Source organism: Molossus molossus, unplaced genomic scaffold (assembly GCF_014108415.1).
Source record: "Molossus molossus isolate mMolMol1 unplaced genomic scaffold, mMolMol1.p scaffold_m16_p_1, whole genome shotgun sequence".
Lineage (NCBI taxonomy): Eukaryota > Metazoa > Chordata > Mammalia > Chiroptera > Molossidae > Molossus > Molossus molossus.
In genome coordinates, this window is record NW_023425344.1 from 143,645,859 (window position 1) to 143,665,206 (window position 19,348).

A 19,348-nucleotide genomic window follows, 5' to 3' on the forward strand; every position below is an offset into this window, starting at 1 on the left:
TTTTTTCTATTTATCTTCAGATAGAGTGGGAGGGAGGGAGAGAGAGACAGCGAAAGAGAGAGAGAAACATCGATGAGAGACACATCAACTGGTTGCTTCCCACCAAGACCCCAAGCAGGGCTGGGGACGAACTGCAACCAAGGTACGTGCCCTTGACCAGAATCAAACCCATGACTCTTCGGTCCACGAGCCGACGCTCTAACTGCTAAGCCAAACTGGCCAGGGCAAGAGTCCATTCTTTTTTTTTTTTTATCCTCACCCAAGGACATTTTCTCACTTTTTTGTTCAGGTAGAGTGGGAGGGAGAGAGAAGAACAGAGAGAGAGAGAGAAACATCGATGTGAAAGGGACACATCGAGTGGCTGCCACCACACGACCGACCAGGGCCGGGGACAAACTGCAACCGAGGTACGCGCCCTTAGTGGGAACCGAACCCGGGTCTCTCAGGACCGCAGGTTGACGCTCTAACCGCTGAGCCAAACCGGCCAGGGCAAGAGTCCATTCTTAACTTGAAGTGCACTTGGCAATATACACAGGTGCATTCATAAAATTAAGGACACTAAATATAATAAATATGCTGCCTCCTATATGGGCAACTTAGGCCTAAATAAAAATGGGACTGCCCCTGGTTTTTTACCCAGAACAGGATCTACAACAGACATTCAAATAGAATCTCACCAACTGATATTTTAACTTAATGGTTCATTCCACACAACGAGGGAGGTCCGTCTGATGACAAGCATAAACACATTCACAGAAACTGAGGGCACTGAGTCAATGAATACGCTGTTTCACATAGCAGAGCCAGGCCTAAGCACCCAACCACAATGGCCTCAAAAAATTGCCCTGAAGACTGGTTTTCTCCAAACCCCCATATCTTTAAAAAAAATATTTTGCTGCAAAGATGGGTAATTATCAAAAGATAGGAGTCTGATTGTAAGATGTTCTGTTTTTAGCTAGTTGAACCACAGACATTTTTCAAATACAACAGCTACTTAATAATGTTGGAGTCCTGGCCGGTTTGGTTCAGCGGTTGGAGCATTGGCCTGTGGTGTGGAGAGACCCGGGTTCGGTTCCCGCTAAGGGCATGTACCTTGGTTGCAGTTTGTCCCCGGCCCTGGTTGGGTCGTGCGGGTGGCAACCACTTGATGTGTCCCTTTCACATCGATGTTTCTCTCTCTCTCTCTCTCTCTCTCTCTCTCTCTCTCCCACTTTATCTGAACAAAATATCAAAATAATAATAATAATAATAATAATAATGTTGGAGCAAGGAGAGAAATCAATTTTAAGAAATGTCTTCCAAAATTTGGTAAATCGTATATGTGGGGGTATTGGGACAATGAATTATAACACTGGTGGGCTGACCTTAATTATGTCCATCAACTATCCCAAGTACCTTAGTTTCTCTGTTAAGCTTGTATTTTGAAATGGACACTTTGGATAGAAAAATGAACAAAGCTCGGTGCCTTCTCTCAAGATGTTCAAAGTCTAAGAGACAAAGACAGACATGTATACAGATAGCAAGAATAAAATGTGATGAAGGCTGTAGTGGAGTTTTGTAGAGGGTGATGGGGAAGCACAGATTAGAGAGGTCTAGCTTCCTGGAGGTGTCAGAAAAGGCTTCACAGAAAAGAGGACTTTTGAACGGGGTCTGGAAGGATGTGTAAGAATTTGCCAAGCAGAGAATGGAGGGTGCAGATTTCAAGCAGAAGGAAAAGCATGGGTGAAAGTACAAAAATTCAAGAAAGGTGTACCCATCAGAATGTATGGTGAGAGTCCCCAGCTCTCAGTGGTTTGTTTCTTTCGTCCCCTGCTGGCAGAGCAGACACCATCTTGAACTTTGCTGGTCACTTGGGGGAAGGAAATCCAGCCAGGTCTTGTACCAGCTGTTAATTGTTCTGCCCTGGAAATGACACACTTTACTGCCACTCAGAAGTTATTGGCCAGAGCTAGTGACAGCCTCACCCAGCCACAAGGGGGCCAGGAAGTGCAATCATATGTGCCCAGAAGGGGGAAAGCCAAACCTATTAGCAAAGAGCACTGATGACCACCACAGAGGCACCACAGAGGGTGACGTGTTCAGAAGTGGTGCTATGGGTGCAGGGTTAGAGCACAGTGAGCAGAGAGGGGAGTACAGATGGACTGGACACCAGCCTCTGGAAGAAGGTTGAAGGATCTGTTTTTGAAAGTCCTTGACTGTTCTTCCTTTGAACCCAAGAATAAAAATTTTAAGTGCTTCATTCAACAAGTGTGACAATCCACGTTAAAATCATTGCCACACGCGCCCTGGCCAGTTTGGCTCAGCGGTTAGAGCGTCGGCCTGCGGTCCGGAGAGACCCGGGTTCGGTTCCCACTAAGGGCACGTACTTCGGTTGCAGTTTGTCCCCGGCCCTGGTTGGTCATGGGGGTGGCGCACGTACTTCGTACTTCGGTTGCAGTTTGTCCCCGTCCCTTCACGTCGATGTTTCTCTCTCTCTCTCCCTCCCACTCTATCTGGTTTTTTTTGGTTTTGTTTTGTTTTTTTATCCTCACCCGAGGACATTTTTCCATTTTTTTGTACAGATAGAGTGGGAGGGAGAGAGAGGAAGAGACAGAGAGAGAGAAACATCGACGTGAAGGAACACATCGAGTGGCTGCCACCGCACGACCAACCAGGGCCGGGGACAAACTGCAACCAAGGTACGTGCCCTTAGCGGGAACCGAACCCGGGTCTCTCTGGACCGCAGGCCGATGCTCTAACCGCTGAGCCAAACCGGCCAGAACCCTCCCACTCTATCTGTACAAAAAATGGAAAAATATCCTCGGGTGAGGATTAAAAAAAAAAAAAAAAATCATTGCCACACTTCTCTACCACCCTGGAATTTCCAAAATGGCTCTGTCACCTAAGGAATTGCATGGGCTCCTGGTTGCTTTTCTAATCCTGGTGGAGCACAGCCTTAACCACAAAAGAACACTGTACACCTGTGAGGAATTCGGACAAGGAGCTCCAGAGAAAACTGCAGTATCGCTTCCGACATACCTACTTTTGAAGTTAGCAATAGATTTCGATTTCTAGTCATTAAGGAATCTTTAAGTCTGGGGTGAAGGCCTACGGATGTGCCAAAGATGGACTGATTAACCAGCATTCTCAAATGCACCGAACTCTTGGAGCATCTCTGCAGGCGTCAGTCTCAGAGACAGTCAGGGCGGTTCCCGGAATGCTGACTCCAGTCCAACAGAGCTGTGGCCCTGGAATCACATTATTGGTGAGCAGGTGGGTACCCCATGCAAAAGTGACTTTGCAAACAGCATGGCACAGGAAACAAACCGACAAGTAATTGGGTTTGTCAGTGGGTCTGGTGAGAGCTGTTTACATGTTCGGGCTTCTGCCTTAGGGCTACAGTGAGAGTGGGTGCAATAGAGAGGTTTTTTAGAACACAGCTTGGGTGAAAGGCATCCCTCTGGGTTCCAATACTGAAAACTTTTGCTGCAAACATAGCTAGGTGCCATTTAAAAAAACAACAACCAGGTCTACTTTGACGTCTCACCCACTCCTGAGTTCAGGCATTTTTTCAGTCCTTTCTTCAAATGAGGACGGCATATGGGGATGGATGCGATAACATGTGCAAAGCACTATGGACTTCTCAGAAGAAAAGCAGTTGATAAACATAAGGTATTAATAGGATTCCTCTTTTTTTTTTATTAAATAGCTGTCACATCCGGCTCTTTGGTTTTTTTTGCCTGTATTATAAAATGAAGGATTTAAAAAGAAAAAAATATCCTACCCATAACACACCCACCCACAAAACTTCCTCTAAATTGACACATTTTACATTAGATGTAAATAATCTTGGGCTGTCACAAAATTCTTGTTTCTGGCAGGGGTGTCCTCGTCTGAAGGAAACCTATCAATGAGCCAGATTCTGCGCCTGCACGGCCCCCTGGGAGGGCTCAGCCCGGGAGGGTGAACTCTTCCAAACCAACACTGAAAATCGGGAACCAGAAACAGAGTTTTCATATTGAAGGCATAGACCTACAAGTGGAGACCAATGTTTTTGCAAAAGCAAATGGCTTGTAGCTTAGTTTTTTAAAAAGGATCTGCTCCTTCAAGTTGACAAAGTGCCCCTGTAAGCCACCGCGGTTCTTCTGCTTCTCCAAGTGTTTCTAAAAACAGAGGAAAGCTGCCGGCTAAGTAGCCGCTCACAAGCTACCGGGCAGAAACCCAGTTAAGAGCTGCTCGGCGTTCCTGGCCCACCGCTCTCCCGGGGCTCTCAGATCGAGTGTCCGTGGGGTTTGCACCCCAGATGGACAGAATCCTGTGGGGCTTGGGGAGTATTGACTACACCATGACAAAATGTAGGTGCTCCTCCTAATGCAACCACTGGCCTTAGGCAGACGAACTGGGAAAGACCTGTAGCCACCAGCCTCAGGAACAGCCTTTCTCCTAATTAAGTTTCCACAGGAACTGAGCAAAGGGCGGAGTGAGGAACTGGGGTCTGAATGACTGGAGCGGCCGCCCCCAGCCATCCTCCCTGGAGAGGCCTGATTTCCAAATCTCAGACAGCTTCGGGTCCCCTCAAGGTTAACTACACTGTTTCCCACTGAACCAGCCAGAAACCACACTGGAAGTGGGTTTATTTTTACCCCAGGCTTTGTCATTTATTATTACTGAAAAACTAAGAGACAGCTTTTGGCTGAATACCTCGTGGAATATTCAAGATCTCCATGTAAAATTTGGCCCTCTGTCTGCCACATACATCTTTCTGGAGTGGCCCTCTCCTCCTCCAGGCCAGTGTTCCTCATTAGCAAGGATAACTGTATTCAAAATGAGAGGCTGCCTCTCTTGGTCAGGTGCCTAAGGGATCCTGTGATGACATCATAATGCAGCCCTTGTGACATCATAGCTTCTTTTATGGAAACAAATCATTAGTTCCTCAGATAATGTGGTATATTTAACCACTGGGGTAAGGCGGGGGAGAGAGAGATTTAAATAGCAAATTTCTTCAGCACACAGATTTAACAGCAAAAACTTGGCTTTACTAAATGGTCTTCTCTTGGATTCAGGTATATTTCAATTCTGAAGGGTATCCTTTCTCTGTCTGCAAGATGGAACTTGTATTATCTGCTGATTCGATGCCTTCTAGAACCACAAGACCCAGCTGTGTGATGCATTTGTGACTCCCCCTTATTTTCTACGTTACATTCAAACTGTTCATTCACGTTCTCTGTTCATGGAACTGGGCATATTTCTCCTTTTTCGTCTTTCTCTGTAGTCACGCAAACTTGATTGGAGCCTCTCTAAACTAATCCAGAATGACTTTAGAAATTTGTTAGCATGCGCTCCACACTGTGCTCAGCCCTGATCTCATCCCTTCACTGTTTCCAAACTGAATTTCAAGCTCCTTCCTCTTCCCAGTTGATTTTTCCCAAGCACCAAACTACTACTGCCTGCTCTTCTCAAACCCGACAAACACTTCTTTCTGGGTGACTTTTGACAGATGAGGCATCAACTTGCCCAAGGGCACAAGTCTGCACAGAGGAGAATGGAGCCCACTGCACAACTCTAGCCAAAAGCAAAACCTACCTGACTCTACTGCCGCCGAGGAAATGATTACTAGAAAGGAGGGCTGTGGGTGAGAGCCAAGGGTAACAACCATGCACAACTTTCACACATCAAATTACAATTCTCCTCCAAAAATCCTGACAGCAAAACCTATGTTTCTTACACACACCAAAAAACACATTTATTTATAAATAAGTACTAAAGCCAAATTCAGAAAAAAAAGACCCTGGGAAAAGTTTGAGGCCTGTATAGCTCACTCTCTGGTTCTAAGAATGGCACCGGGGCCAGGGTCCTGCCGGGGGGGTTCTAGTCTGCAGGTTGTACAGGGAAACAGTGACAGCCCTCCGGTGGGACAGTAATGATGGGAAGCCTACTATGTCCAGCTGTCCGCCTTCTGCTGAGGAATTGGGTTTTCCTCAGCTATCACCCCGTGCCCTGACCTCTCACACACTTATCAGGGACTTCTGTGCATATGGCATTCCCTTAGGGAGTTTAAATCACCAGGCAATGAAATCCCCGGACTCTGGCTGTGTGGCTCTGATTTTGAATCAAGGCAGCCTTCCCAGTGCCCAGTTGTAAGTCAGAAACCCAGCATCGCCCCTGAGGTTGCTCCAGGATGTCCCCTGCATGACCAAGCACAGAGCTCCAATTTATTCTCCATTACCATACCAGCATATTTCACACCAAGTAAACAATCCTTGTGTAAGAATTCTATCCCAAACCCTCCTACAGATCCCTGGCAGAAGGTCAGTAGGGTTTTTTCCTCTGGTGCTTGGCTGGCTCTGATCTCTTTTCTCCCCGTGGCTGCCTTGAGGAGGCCGAGGTTCCAGGTTTTCTGGTTTCAAAATAAATTGGCAGAAATCGGAGGCGGTGCCAATACCGCCCTCCTGCCCACAGGCAGCTGGGTCCCAGTGGGAGGTCTCTTAGCAACCAGGCTCAAATCAAATATTTAGGCGTCTGGACACATTCTGATTGGAATGAGCTCATGAACAAAAACTTCTCTTTCCCTCAACTCAGCTACTGATGGTTATGAAGAGAGGCTGAGCCCCTCGGTTGCCTCCAGTGCTGGATGAATCTGTGACTCACTGGGACGTTAAATGAGAGGCAGCCCAGACCGGCAGGCCAGAGATCCCACTGCTATTCCTGGCTTGACATGTATCCTTGGACAAGACACTGGAACTTTCTTGTTGCTGTGCCCGCATAAAGCCCAAAGTTTTCATTTGACCCCCTGCAGGTATCCTTCGCACCAGACATCAGAGTGTTCGTGGCGCACAGAGGCAGGAGCTCCAGTTCAGTTCGGAAGTGAGCCAGGAAGAAGGAGGGTTTCAGGCTCTCCCCCTCCATCTGCATCTCCTCCTCCCCTTCAACCTTCCCCGAAAATGACAAATAGGAGGGAGAAGGGGGCAAATAGGTGCTAGCCAAGAGACTTTCGCATCTTTTACTTTCCAACCTTGATTCCCAGGTTTATGCTATCCCAGTACACGTGGGAAAGACTAAGTGTATCGAATTTGGCTTCGGATGCTAATTCAACATGATATCCTCAAGGACAAGGGAGGCTTTATCTCAGCTTTTATTGCCTTTTTTTTTTTAAATCCTTACCCGAAGATATTTCTCCATTGATTTTCTAGATAGAGTGGCAGGGATGGAGGAAGGGAGGGAGAGAGAGAGAAACATCAGTGTGAGTCCACAGACAGACGCTCTAACCCCTGAACCAAATCGACCAGGGCTAAAACGGAGCTTTTATTTACTTACTTACTTACTTACTTACTCTTCTTTATTGATTTTAGAGAGAGAGGACGGGAAAGGGAGAGAGAAATAGAAACATAGATGAGAGAGAACATCGATTTGGCCACCTCCTGCATGCTCCCCTCTGAGGATCAGGCCCACAACCTGGGTTTGTGCCTTGACCAGGAATCGAACCAGAGACCTCTGGGGGCATGGGTGGATGCTCAACCACTGAGCCACACTGGCCGGGCTAAAACAGAGCTTTTATTTTATTTTTTTATCCTCACCCAAGGGCATTTTTCCATTTTTTGTTCAGATAGAGTGAGAGGGAGAGAGAGAAACATCGATGTGAAAAGGACCCATCGAGTGGCTGCCACCCGCACAACCAACCAGGGCCGGGGACAAACTGCAACCGAGGCACATGCCCTCAGCCGGAACGAAACCCGGGTCTCTGGACTGCAGGCCCACGCTCCAACCGCTGAGCCAAACTGGCCAGGGCTAAAATGGAGCTTTTAAATTCTAGACTCCTGATGTCCTGAGAAATGAACTGATAAGGGCTCCCTCCCTCAGCCAGCATGACCACCCCTCCTAACCCTGGATGACCATCATAATTATTGATCATATCATCCCGTTGGCCACTCCAGTGGTTGATTTCGGTTCGCACAGACGTGTAGCCTCTTTATTGAGCTGCAGAGGCGGTTGCCATGTCTCACAGCTCTTGTACCTTTCTAGTCACCTAACCCACAGCCCCGGGGCAAGTAGCGCTGGTCCTAAAGAAATGCACTGAGTTGAATGACCACTCAAACCTCCTGGGCCCGAGGCTGCTCACACAGGGCAGCTTGAAGACCTCCTGCCAATAGGAAAGGTCACGTTTTCTATCGATGGAAGGAGAAGTCAGAGGGCAGAGAGGAGTAGAGAGGGTCTGGGCCTGGAACCAGCTCCACTGGTTCTCCCCAGCCACTCTCTAACTGTTGGGCAAGTTGGGTAACCTGTCTCAGTCTCCATATCCATCTTGAAAATGGAGCTACAGCCCTGGCCAGTTTGACTCAGCGGTTAGAGCGTCGGCCTGCGGTCTGGAGAGACCCGGGTTCGGTTCCCGCTAAGGGCATGTACCTTGGTTGCAGTTTGTCCCCGGCCCTGGTTGGTCGTGCGGATGGCAGCCACTCGATGTGTCCCTTCACGTCGATGTTTCTCACTCTCTCTCCCTTCCTCTCTCTCCCTCCCATTCTATCTGTACCAAAAATGGAAAAAATATCCTCGGGTGAGGATAAAAAAAAAAAAAGAAAATGGAACTACAGTAGTATTTATTTTGCTAGATTACTCTAAGAAAATTAACTAGTCACTGTAAAGCACCACAGCCAGTCAATAAATGGTACATCTTACTGCCGTGGTGACTTTTTCACCCAATCATTGATTATTAAGTAAAAGCATATTTGGGTTATTTTGTTGTTCTGATTACAAAATTATTTTAGTTATTTCTCTTAAAAGCTGCAGAAGAGCCCTGGCCGGTTTGGCTCAGGGGTTAGGGCGTCGGCCTGCGGTCCAGAGAGAACCAGGTTCGGTTCCCGCTAAGGGCACGTACCTCGGTTGCAGTTTGTCCCCGGCCCTGGTTGGGTTGTGCGGGTGGCAGCCACTCGATGTGTCCCTTTCACATCGATGTTTCTCTCTCTCTCTCTCTTCCTCTCTCTCCCTCCCACTCTGTTTGAATAAAGAATGGAAAAATGTCAACGGGTAAGGATTAAAAAATAAATAAAATAAAATAAACTCTTTAATTTAAAAAAAGCTGCAGAAGAGTATGGTATAAGGTCATCAAGCATCAGCTTCTGTAGCTTAAGATAAATCACACTATCATTTTAAAAATCACTGCTTAGTTTAAAAAGAGAGAGAGTATCTGTGGCCACAATAACTAATACAGCATTTGTTCAACTAATTGTTGTCCAAGGAAATATAAAAGTTAATGATTAGGATTTAACAGTGGCCCTACATTTTATATTACCCAGCCTCCTTCCTTCACCTGCTCTGGAGCAGCCTGAGCTTTCCTCTGGGGCTCTCAGGGGTCCGTTTGTGTTGATTTTGTTACTATTACAGAAAATGCCAGACTTCAAACACTGAAAGACCACTCCATCGGAAATAGCCTAAACAGAGGCTTGACAACAGAGACATTTTATCCTTTTCACTGTCATCAGCAAAGATGCCAGCATTAGCTGTAATGGCCCTAAACTGGGAGCAGGTCTGGACCATGCTTTCACAAAGCAATGGAATATGATACTTTCACTTAAGGCAAAGATTCTAGTTAAAATAATACCAAGTGAAAAACTAAAACAAAATAACCATGAGTGTATCTATCTAATAACCAGGTTTGTAAAATAATAAAAGGGAATAGAATCTTCTCAATAGTAAAAGCTGTTACAAAGATTTGAGCCTGACCCCCATGAGTACACTTTTTAAATATGTTTTCATTTTAAAATGCGCTTGGATTAAGGCCTTGGTTATCTTTACAAAGTAACTTTTTCTCCTGGTCAATGTTTATTGAGCATCTACTATGCACCAGGCATTGTTGGGGAAACAATAGTGAAAACATAAACTTGCCATCCTCATGGAACTTACATTCTAGTGTGGGACAGAGATAATAAAAAAACATATTATTATAGCACTTTACCAAAAAATTTCACATTTAAATTCTACAGCCACACTGTCAAGTAGCTAGGGTTTAATGAGCACACCTGGTAAGTTGGGGAACAAACTTGGCCAACATCAGCTAGCTAGTAAGCGACAGACCCAGGATCTGAACCCAGGTCGCCTGGTGCTTGCACTTCTGGCAATGGTAGGACCAACCCTCCTACCAAAGACAACTTGAAAAGCTGAATGAAATGTTTGTGTTTCTTTGTTTTGTTTTGTTTTTTTATCCTCACCTGGGGACATTTTTCCATTTTTTGTTCAGATAGAGTAGAAGGGAGAAGAAGAGAGAGAGAGAGAGAGAGAGAGAAACATCGACGTGAAAGGGACACATCGAGTGGCTGCCACCCGCACAACCCAACCAGGGCCGGGGACAAACTGCAACCAGGTACATGCCCTTAGCAGGAACCAAACCCGGGTCTCTCTGGACCGCAGGCCGACGCTCTAACCACTGAGCAAAACTGGCCAGGGCTGAAATATTTGTTTAATTTTCTTAAAAGCATCAAAGCAATAAAAAGGTAGTGAACAAACACCTGCCAGTCTAGGAGAGGACAAACACAAGAGGAGTTAGCCAGCCCACAAAGCTTTTTCCTGAAGGACTTTGTCAGTCTGGAAAAATACAAATTCAAAAATAAGATCTTGTTTTGATAGCCTCACAAGGCCAAAGCCCAGAGCCTGCCAAAGTTGGCGATTCAGATAAACTACTCTCCATTTTAAGCCCAGGTGAGGGAGCCCGTATCCTTCAGGCTCACAGACAGGTTCACTTCATCACCAAGTCCAGGGAATCTTAAACTTTATGCTTGGGTTTAGGCGGTTTCAGATGGGAAGTGCCCTCGACACCTGGCAGACAAGTGAAAAGCCTCTCTAGAAGGACATTCCACCATTATTCAAACACGCATACATACAAACATGACATACACATATGTCATGTACCGCTTAACTATGGGGATACGTTCTGAGAAGTGTCAGTAGATCATTTCATCACTGTGCGAACATCATAGAACACACGTACACAAACCTAGATGGTAGGGCCTACTGCATACCTAGGCTACACGGTATCACCTACTGCTCCTAGGCTACAAATCTATACAGCATGTTACTGTACAAAACAACAGGAGATCGAATCAAACACGAGAAAACAGTGCCATCGAGAGACACAGCACGCAGGAACGTATGAGATCGCTGCGGCCTAACACGGCGTAGGTGTTACAGCAAACCTTGCATGTGTGTGTAGGAAGAGGACGTTCTAACATGGTAAAAGGTATAGTAAATATGTAAACTAGTAACATAGTTGTTTAATATCATTACCAAGTATTATGTTCTGCATGTGCTATCCTTTTATACCACTGGCAGTAGGTTTGTTTATGCCAGCATCACCACAAACATGTGAGCAATGCCTTGCACTGTGACATCACAATGGCTGCTCCGTTACTAGGCGACAGGAATCTTTCCGCTCCATTATAATCACATGCCCCCACTGACGGGTGTGTGTGGTCCCTCACTGACTGAAACGCTGTTATGCAGTGTATGACTGTGTGTGTGTGTGTGTGTGTGTGTGTGTGTGTGTGTTTAAATGACTAATGCTTACTAAGAGAATTGAAGCACCCAAGAAAACAAGGCGTTATGAGCAAGAATAACAGAAACAGCCCAAAGGGAAAATAGGCCCACAAATCTTTAGAAATGGGAATTCTTAGATGCAGACTAGAAAACAACTCTACTTACTATATTCAGAAACAAACGCCACACTTGTAAATTTTGACAGGGAACTGGAAACTATAGAAAATGACATTAAAAAAATTTTAAAGAACCAAATAGAAATTCTCAGACTGGGAAATATAATAACAAGTTAAAGAACCCAGTGACTGGATTCACAGCAGATTATCACAGCTGAAGTGAGAATCGGTGAACTAGAAGATACATCAGAAATAAAACTACCCAGAATTCAGCTTGAAAAGGGGAAAAAAGTATTAAAAGAGGATACATTTAAAAGGTCTAACATACATTTAATTTGGCTTCCAGAGTGGAGAGAGATATTGGAACAAAGACAATATTTGAAGAGGTAATAGCCAAGAATTTTCTAGACCTGATGACTGACATCAACTCAGTTTCAAGAGCCTACCCAATCCCAAGCAACATGAATTTTTGAGGAATCCATACTTAGGTGCAACGTAGACAAACTATAAACAATGAAAACCAAAGTGAACTCTTGAATCCAGAGCATCTCCTGCTGACTTTGGCTTTCTTCCCATTTTCTCAAGGCCTCAGCATGCGTCCCACTGTTTTCCACTCGCCCCCCTCTCCCTGGGTGAGTGACAACCTACAATCAAGTTTAAGTGGCTCTCTTTTTACATAAGCAGATACGCTACTTGTTTTCAGAACACTTCTAAATGCTACAACAAGTTAGTAGGGATCAGAAGAATGAAACATGTCATTTAAACCAAGGGCCAAGAAGACTCATAAAGGCAAATAAGACTTGGCCAGCATGGTTCAGCAGTTAGAGCATCAGCCTGCGCACTGAAGGGTCACAGGTTTGATTCCCAGTCAAGGGCATATACCTGGGTTGCAGGTTCAATCCCCAGCTCAGTCAGGGTCATGTGGGAGGCAACCAATCAATGTGATTCTCTCACATCAACGTCTTACTCTCTGTCCTTTCTCTCTCCCCCTCCCCCCTCCTTTCCACTCCCTCTAAAACAAAAAAAAAAGTCAGGAAGTGCCAGGTGAAATAAGATGAGGACAATACAAATTACGACAGGAAATCACACATTTATTTGTGAGAGTGAATTCTCACAAAGTGAGGCAATTCTACCAAGCACATACCAGGAATATTGACCACAGGGTTTCACAGTCTAACTCACTAGGGAAAAAAAAAAATGTCCCTTTGGCTCAGCGGTTAGAGCGTCGGCTTGCGGTCCAGAGACCCGGGTTCGGTTCCCGCTAAGGGCACATACCTCGGTTGCAGTTTGTCCCCGGCCCTGGTTGGGTCGTGCGGGTGGCAGCCACTCGATGTGTCCCTTTCACGTCAATGTTTCTCTCTCTCTCTCTCTCTCTCTTCCTCTCTCTCTCTCCCACTCTATCTGAACAAAAAATGAAAAAATGTCCTCGGGTGAGGATTAAAAAAAAAAATGTCATCTTGTTTCTTTACTCTCCATTATACATTATCTGCTACAGGTTCTAACAATATAAAGATTAGTTAAATCTCGGATGAAAATGGATTTATGTGAAATTGCAGTGCATTGAGTCCTTTCAAGAAGTGCAACACTGTGCATGGTTCTAAGCATCAGCCCTGTAGAGCGTGGGAAAGATGACCATGACCCTGAAATAGACTCAGTGCTACGGCACATCCCCCCATTCTATACCAAAACAGCCCTCCTGGGGCCTCTGTCCTGTCCCCAACTTGTAGAATCCCTGCAATCCTGCTCAGGGGAGCACAGGACACAGTTGAAAGGTCACTAGACCAAAGTCAGGAGATGCGATTCTGGACTAAATGATCCAGGTTCAGTTCTGAGATGATCCAGGCCTAGTGTCTCAGCAGCAAGATAAAGAGATTAGAACAGAACCAACCTTGGGAGGATGCAGGGGTGAGCAGAGGTGGATCTGTTCTACTAGATCTCTGGGTAGTGATGAGCTGAGTCACCAAAACAGCCCCAGGCAATTCAGACAGGTCCAATCCCAGACACAGCCGGTGCACAAGGGCATGGTTCCCCGAGGTCCCTGTAGGACATGTGCTGCCTCCCCTGCACCCTCCGTACCTGCTCCCACCCCGCTTCTGTTCCCACCTCAGGCAGAACCTGAGAATGGAGTTTAGACAACAGGTCCCCTCTGGCTCTGGCACCACTCTTGACACATTTAGTCGCCACAATGGATGAGTTGCAAGCCAAGCTGTAGGCCCCAAAGCCACTCTGTGGCAAAGCAGATCCCATAACAAGCTAATTAGTGATCAAAATGCAGCTGCTCCAAACAGCTTTATCTGAGCTGATAGCACAGGGACACCATCGGCCTCTCTCTCTCCCCCTCCCCTCACCATGGCCTTACTGTCATGTTCTGACTCAAATTCCAGCCTCTGGCCCCATCTGATGACCCTTTACACCAGGATTTTTTTTTTTTTATTAGAGTACCTTGCACATGAAATGGTACCCAGAAGTAATTCCCTTCATTTTGGGGACCCTTCATGGTTTCCCAGGAGTGTTCATATTGTGGAAAGCATCAGTTATGAAATGGTGGGTCGCGTGGCCTTGAGATTTGGGGGTTACAGACAAGTGACTTGCTGTCCCTTGAAGCAGTTATATAAATCTCTCCTATAATCATTGGCTACAGCCCCACAGGGGAGCACAAAGCACCACCTTCCAGACCAATCTGTGCCGGGGAATTATGTCCTCAGATGTTCACGGGGTGACTTCGCTGCTCCATCACTGTCCGTGGGCCACGTGCTTCAGTTGGCTTTGCCAGTTGTGAGGATGAATTCACACCAGTTCACTCATCTATACCCTTGGTTAGCTCCCTGCCCTGTGACCGTGGCAGACACTTAGAGAATGTCTGGCTGTTGGCTGTAGCCATGGAAAAGAGCAAAGCTCACTGGTTTAGACCTGGCCAAACCTGTTCTTCATGAGCAGAGGACAAGGAAGGCAGATGTACCTGCCATGCAGGTACCTTTAGCATTGGGCAATTCTGTAATTCCTACAGGCTCAAATAACTGGAAAGTACACCCTGCAGCCCATGGGCTCAATTGAGCCTATAGATAAGTCTTGTCTTGGCTAGAGATTGTTTTTGTTTTAAGTTGCCCACATTTAAAATGTAGGTGATTTCATACAGAAATCTGGATTCCTTGCTGCTCTTGAAAAATCAGAAGCTCTAGCAACACTGCCGATGACCTGTCATCGCCCGGAGCCGTGCAGTCCTGCCGGCTGAGGGAGGGCTCTGCACCACCAGCTCTGCCCGAGGCCGAGCCAGGTTCTGGTGGGACCTGAAGCTTATGTAACTTGGGGGGCGACTGCTTTAAAAAAAATCAGAATTGTAACTATAAAATAGCTAGGGCTCCTCCAAGGACCTGTGCAGGTGAGGGGTCTTGAAGCTTATATGTTGTGAGCTTCCAGAGTCCATTCACTCCCAACCTCTGGCTTCGCCCCCAGCCCAGGGCCTGCGTGCGCTGCCTGCCTGGCCCCCGGTCCAAGTCTGCGCCTTGTGGCCGACAGTTCCCGCCACCGTTCCTCCTCATCCAGCCCTGATTTCCCGTGTAAACACAGCTGGCCCTGAGAGGCAGGCCTCACCCTCCCTAAAACTCGAGTAATTAAAATGAAGAGTGACTTCATTTTTCTTAAAAGGTAGCAAAAAGAAGTCTTTATGCTTTACCGTCCCCTCTCCCTTACAAGGTTAGAAGGAGAGAAGAGTCTAAGCTTCTACCTGGAGTTAATACAGAAAGTGACTTCGTACCATCATGGAGACCTAGAAACAGTGCAGAAAGATCCATGAGGACACTAGATGCCTGTGAGCTCATAGCCTCATGTCCATTCCATCTGGGATGCCCACTGGCTCACCGATTGTCCGTTGGTCTGTAAATGATCTTATCCTGGGGGTTGGGATGGAAGGGAGACGTGCCCCCAAAATGTTTTCCAAACAGCGGCAAACTGTATCGCCATGGTGAGATTAGCAATGAGATAAACATGACAATAGTTACTGAGCACCTACTGTGTATTAGACTACCTGCATACCCAGTACTGTACCGGACAGAGCATGGAGGCTTCTCTGTGGGTACTTGCAGTCTAGTTTCAGAAACAAACACCCACAGAAGACAGTTAGATGACGGAAATGTCATAAAAGCTTGTAGGAATTCAGAGGCCACAGTGGGAAGAAGTTTCTGGAATAGAGGTGACCACTGGGGCCCTGGAGGTGCAGAGAACAGCACCAAAGAAATTCCAGATGGGCAGAAGGGTGGGGGACCAGGGGGTCTGAGTCTGAAGGGCCAGAGGATGAGCTGGGAGCAAAGAGAAATAAAAAGAAAAATAGATAGGGGCCCTGGCTGGTTTGGTGCAGCAGTTAGAGCACCAGCCCGCAGACTGAAGAGTTGCAGGTTCAATTCTGGTCAAGGGCTCGTACCTCGGTTGTGGTTCGGTCTCCAGCCTTGGTTGGGGTGGTGCAGGAGGCAACCAGTTAATGTGTCTCTCACATCAGTCTCTCCACCGCTTGCTTTCTTTCTTTCTTTCTTTCTTTCTTTCTTTCTTTCTTTCTTTCTTTCTTTCTTTCTTTCTCCCTTCTTCCCTACCCCTCTATCTAAAGATAAGTGTGAAAACATCCTTGGGTGAGGTTTTTTAAAAAAGTAGATAGGGACTTGAATTCTAGTTAAAGATCTTTGGATTGTCTGACTCAGTGATAGAGGACAGTAATATAATAAAAATGCATGTGGGCAGTGTTCAGCTTACCAAAAATAAACATTGTGACTTAGTTCCTTTTCATTCTTACTTATATTTTGCATTACATGAGTCAAGTTTATTCTAGAAAATCTGGAAGACAGTAAGATCGAAAAGCTGCCATTCATCAACTAGCAATAACCACTATTAAAATTTTGGCATGTTTTCTTCCTGTTTTATTTCTACACATAATTTTTTTCAAAAATGGCACAATTGGCCTGGCTGGTTTTGCTCAGCAGTTAGAGCATCGGCCCGTGGACCAGAGAGACCCGGGTCTGGTTCCCACTAAGGGTATGTACCTCAGTTGCAGTTTGTCCCTGGCCCCAGTTGGAGTCATGTGGGTGGCAGCCAGTTGATGTGTCTCTCTCACGTCGATGCTTCTCTCTCTTGCTTCCTCCCTCTCTCCCTCCCGCTCTTTCTGAAGATTGAAAGGGTTAATAATGTTTTAACAAAATTAAACTCCATTCTGACCAGTTATTCCTGCACATAAACACTCAAGCAGTTTTCTAAAAAATACCCTGAGACTGAAACCCAGAGAAAACATAAAGATAAGGGGTTAATAGTGGCCTTGGAAAACTTGGAGAGACCATAAAAAGAAAGAGATTAATGATGACCCTGACCTCTGCCGAAGCAGACTCCTCCCTCACCTCTCAGTCAGCTTGTGTTGCCCTGGCACCAAAAAGCAGTGCCAAGAGAATGTAGGGTTTTTTTATAAGTAGGTTTTTTGTTGTTGTTGTTTTTTTTGTAGTTTCTGTAGTTTGTACCTATATAAGCCAGAAAACAAAACAAACTTGTGCTGAGCGCTTTTCAGCTTAGCCCGCCTGCATCCAGGCACATGCAATAAAACTATTTTACTCTACACTGGCCTTGCGCTGTGGATGTGATCTCCCGCCAGCTCAGACCTTTTATTTTTATTTATTTTTTATCCTCACCCAAGGACATTTTTTCATTTTTTGTCCAGATAGAGTGGGAGGAAGAGAGAAGAAGAGAGAGAGAGAGAAACATCGATGTGAGAGAGACACATTGACTGGTTGTCACCCACACGACCCCAACCAGGGCTGGGGACAAACTGCAACTGAGGTACGTGCCCTTAGTGGGAACCAAACCCGGGACTCTCTGGTCCATGGGCTGATGCTCTAACTGCTGAGCCAAACTGGCCAGGGTAGCTCAGACCTTTTAAAGAGAAATACAAAAATGTCCTTGGGTGAGGAAAAAAAATTTTTTTAAAGGCACAATTACATCTATTTTTACTAAACATCATATCATGAGACTTTCCCCATGTCAATGAATATTCTTTGAAAACATGATGTTCTTCCCGGGCCTGGAATGGGGCCTCAGCCACGCCCTCCACCTCTAGACCATGGACCCCACGAAGTGAGCAAGCTTTGGACCTTTGTGGGATCAAGCAGTCTGTACATGAAGAAAATGTGCTTCCTGGTGCCCTGGCCGGTTTGGCTCAGTGGTTTAGAATGTCGGCCCATGGACCAATGACTCATGGGTTTGATTCCAGTCAAGGGCATGTACCTACGTTGCAGTTCATCCCTGGCCCTGGTTGAGTCGTGCGGGAGGCAACCAGTTGATGTGGCTCTATCACGTGGATGTTTCTATCTCTCACTCTCTCCCTCCCTCCCGCTCTATCTGATGATAAATGGAAAAGTATCCTCGGGTGAGGAATAAATACATACATACATACATACATGTGCTTCCTGGGGGCATGAGTGGAGAGCATGGGGGGTAAAACACCACCTGCTACTCATAAAACTAAATCAGAAAACATCAAGGAAGAGAAAACAGATATTGGGAAGGTGGAGAAAAACATAAAAACAGAGACACCATCACATGAGGAAAGTGATCTAGACACTGATAGTGCAAGTGTGCTAGGACCAGACACCGATGCCCCTCAGGAAATGGGAGGTGGAAATGCAGAGATAATCACCAAGGGGATGACAGATCAGGCAAATGATGAAAATAGTGGCTGCCACTGATGTCCTAAGTGACAGAACAAAGAAAGCCATTGACTTTTCCAGATGCCATAAAGCTGAATCCTCCCTTGGCCATTCTGTATGCCAGGAGAGCCAGAATCTTCACCAAATTACAGAAGCCTAATGCTGCCATCTGAGGCTGTGACAGAGCTACTGAAATCATCCTGATTCAGCTCCGCCTGACAGGGGGCTGGGGGAAGCACACAGACTTCTGGGCCATTGCGAAGAAGCAGCCCATGATCTAGCCCTTGCATGTGAACTGGATGATGAAGATGCCAGTGCAGTGCTGAAGGAAGTCTGACCAAGGGCCCAGAAAATTGCAGAACACCCGAAAAAGTATCAGCAAGAATGTAAAGGGTAAGGGATCAAAAGAAGAATAGAAAGGGTTAAGAAGGCTCTGGAAGAACGAGAGAGCCCAGAGGGAGGAAGAAGCTTGAGGACAATCAGGAGCTCAGTGTGTCTCTTTCCCAGGTGGCTTTTCTGGGAGCGTGCTCGGAACAAGAGGGGACATGCCTGAGCGGCGGGAATGCTGAGCTCAATGAAATGCCGGGTGTCCACAGGTTCTTGCAGCCACGCAGGGCGTAGAAGTCATGGTGGACTTCCAGGGTGTGGCCCTGAACCCTGCAAACATGTCACAATCTCAGAGCAACCCAAAGGTTATGAATCTTATCTGTAAATTGTCAGCCAAATTCGAAGGTCAAGTATAATGCCCTTCGACTAATAAAGCCCTTGCTGAAGAAAAAGCAACTTAGATCACCCAATGGGTGATATTCATTCAGATAATGTTTTCCTACTAGGAATTACAAACTTTGAACATTTTAAACTTTTAAAATATTTTTAAATAAATGAAAATAAAAGTGTGTTAATTCCTACATTATTCTTTCCTTAAAAAAAAAGAAAACATGGTGTTCACTAGCTGCATAATATTCCATTTCCTTGATGTATCAGAAAGTTATTAATGAATGTTCTCTGTTGAAAGTTTAAGTTGCCTCCAATTTTTCATTATTATAAATAATGCTGCAG

At 46.0% G+C, this 19,348-nt stretch overlaps 1 pseudogene; it reads left to right on the top strand.

The window, feature by feature from the left end:
- The first annotated feature begins 13,800 nt into the window (after positions 1 to 13,800).
- On the top strand, positions 13,801 to 19,032 carry LOC118642742 (annotated as a pseudogene).
- The last annotated feature ends 316 nt before the right edge of the window (positions 19,033 to 19,348 follow it).